Raw genomic sequence first — 2786 nt, 5'->3', positions numbered from 1 at the left:
GGAAAAATAATTGACAGATCAACACATGGAAACTCCTACACGAACCAGATGTGAGACCTAAAGCAGCTATTTCCACCTTCCTTCCTTCCTTCTTTCCATTCAATTTTGGTTTAATTTGCTCTCCGTTTCCTATCTTTCTGAGGTGAACATAGATACTTGGTTTTAGACCCTCCTTGTTTTGTAATAGAAATATAGGAAGCTATTGTTTTCTCTCAGCTAGCTTCCACAGATTTTGTTTTGCTATGTTTCCAGTATTATTCAGTTCAAACGGGCACTGAAGCTGGGAGCCTAAATAATCCTTTTCAAAGGACTCTACATCCAATAATACGTGGAAAGGCCATCTCACTAGACGTCAGCAGACAAGGGTTCTAGTTGCACTTCACTTGGGCAAGTAGCCTGACTACTGCAGATCATTCTTTCTCTTCTAAAACTTAAGAAACTGAATGATGAACTATTCAACATGGAGGCGGAGGTCAATAAGCTGGAACTGATGTTCCAGAAAGCTGACTCTGATCTGGACTACATTCAGTACAGGCTGGAATATGAAATCAAGACTAATTATCCTGATTCAGCAGGCAAGAAAAATCCAGTTACACTTTTAAAGGAATTGTCAGCAATAAAGTCTCGATATCAAACTTCGCATGTTCGCTTTAAACCAACTGCTGTGGAGCAGAAAGAGACTAAGAGCCGCATTTGTGCTACTTTCAATAAGACTCTGACCTTGATACAAGAACTGCAGAAGGAAACAGAGCTGGAGTTGTTACCACTGACCGAAGAAGAGAAAACTGCGGCAGAGCAATTAAGAGCTCACATGTCAGACTTATGAAGAAGAAATGGACTTGCCAAAAGGAACTCTAATGGGGAAGAAATCAATCCCAGAAATTTAGGAAGATGTCTTGTTAACATTGATGACTATTGGTCGGGAGATGACAAAGGAGATTTGTCTTGGGTGACTGGATAGTGATGCCTTCCACAGAAGAGGGGGATACAAGAGAAGGGCAGATATTGTATTAATAAAGTTCAGCCAAAGGGGCAGAATGGAAATAAAGAGATTTAAAAAAAAAAAAAAAAAAGAAACTGAATGAGATATACAATAACTTCATTCAATAAAGTTCTTTTTATCTCTATGGTAAAATAAGTAAATAAGACTTCTACTAATTTATGAGCTTAGTGATTGTTTCAGCTAAGAGTTCCTCCTGTTTTCATGTTCCCATTAGAGAAGCCATTGTCTTCCCAGATGTTCTCAGGAGTTGAATGAAACATTTTATCAGTTGTCTCTGGGCTTTCTACATTCTGTTTTCAATTTCAGTGCTGAAATGGTCAGTAGGCACATTACTCTCAGGGTGAGTTTGGCATGTTCTCTAATTTTCTAACCAGAGTGTCATTTATTTCCTTAGTTTGCTGTCATTCCCCACCCCCCTTTCTTAGTATCTCTGCTATCACTCAATTCTAATTTCCAATTCCTCCTCAAGAGTTTTATATCAAGTTGCATTGTTCCTAAATAAAAGAAAAAATTACCATTGTCTGTTTTGGATCAGAGTATTTTTACTTTGTGCACAATTCAAAAGATGGATGCTGTGCTGTATTTGCTCTGCTGAGTGGCAAAGTCAACAAAATAAGAAATATGTCAAGTAAAATGTCAAGTGTTAGCAAGAAATGGAAAATTAAAAGGTGAATAAAATGTAGAAAAAGTTCTGTCACAAATGGACTCCTCACAAGCTATCAATAATAGTTTTGTTATTTTTATTGTATGTCATCTGTGTGGAAAAGTAATGTTATCTTACTAAGAAATCTAGTGTGCTCCCTGCATCCACTATCTTTTCATTCAATTACTTACTAAATATTTTTTTGGATTAAGACCATATGCCACAGAGCAGTGAATAAAACAGTCTCCTCTACTCCTTATTGCCATCAAAGTCATGGGATGATGAAATGCTATATTTAGAGTTGGCATAGATAATCGGATTCAGACTTGGTAAGCCTAGAGCACAGGAAAGCAGAAGTAAGTGATTCAAGGACAAACATCTTTTCAAGGTGATAATACGAGAGATGATATAGAAAAGCAAAGATCAGAGAATATCAAATAATGTGCTTTTCTATTTTTCCTACTGAATTAATTGGATTATTTGTAATTAAATGCGTTAAAGTATTATTACATTACAAAAGAAATACCTATGACAAGGACTTCCCTGGTGGTCCAGTGGCTAAGACTCCATGCTCCCAGTGCAGAGGGCCTGGGTTTGAACCCTGCTCAGGCAACGAGATCCCACATACTGCAACTAAAGATCACAAGTGCCACAGCTAAGACTTGGCACAGCCAAATAAATAAGTGAATATTTAAAAAAAAGAAATACGTGTGACAGTACAATTGAGAGTTTTACATTTAAATCACATTTTACATTTAATTGAGAAAGGAATTGCTTGATGTCCTGTTATCAGAAGGTCAATACCACCTTTTATTTATGAAATACACAACCCCTTTATAGCAATCTAATTAATATGAATTTGATGAACCAAATCTTTTAACACTTGCTCACCTGAATTTGAGAGGGTAACAGGCAGGAAGGCCAGGGGTCTCCAAATAGAGGAAATAGCCTGCAAGTGTCAGACATTTTTATCTCTCTTAAGCGGCAGGAGGAAACAAACTAGCAATATTTTTTCCTTCTCTATACAAATTTAAAGGGAGGTTTCTCTTAAAATATTGTGTTGCCATAATGACACCCGGCTTCTCCTGAAGTTAGCTATTCTCGAGTCTAGAGATAACCAATGCCTTTTTCTTATGGAAA

General features: G+C 36.9%; 1 pseudogene; it reads left to right on the top strand.

Annotated features, from left to right (window-relative positions):
• The first annotated feature begins 454 nt into the window (after positions 1 to 454).
• Positions 455 to 1064, top strand: LOC113899102 (annotated as a pseudogene).
• The last annotated feature ends 1722 nt before the right edge of the window (positions 1065 to 2786 follow it).

Source organism: Bos indicus x Bos taurus, chromosome 1 (genome assembly GCF_003369695.1).
Source record: "Bos indicus x Bos taurus breed Angus x Brahman F1 hybrid chromosome 1, Bos_hybrid_MaternalHap_v2.0, whole genome shotgun sequence".
Lineage (NCBI taxonomy): Eukaryota > Metazoa > Chordata > Mammalia > Artiodactyla > Bovidae > Bos > Bos indicus x Bos taurus.
This window is presented reverse-complemented; position numbering and strand designations above follow the sequence as displayed.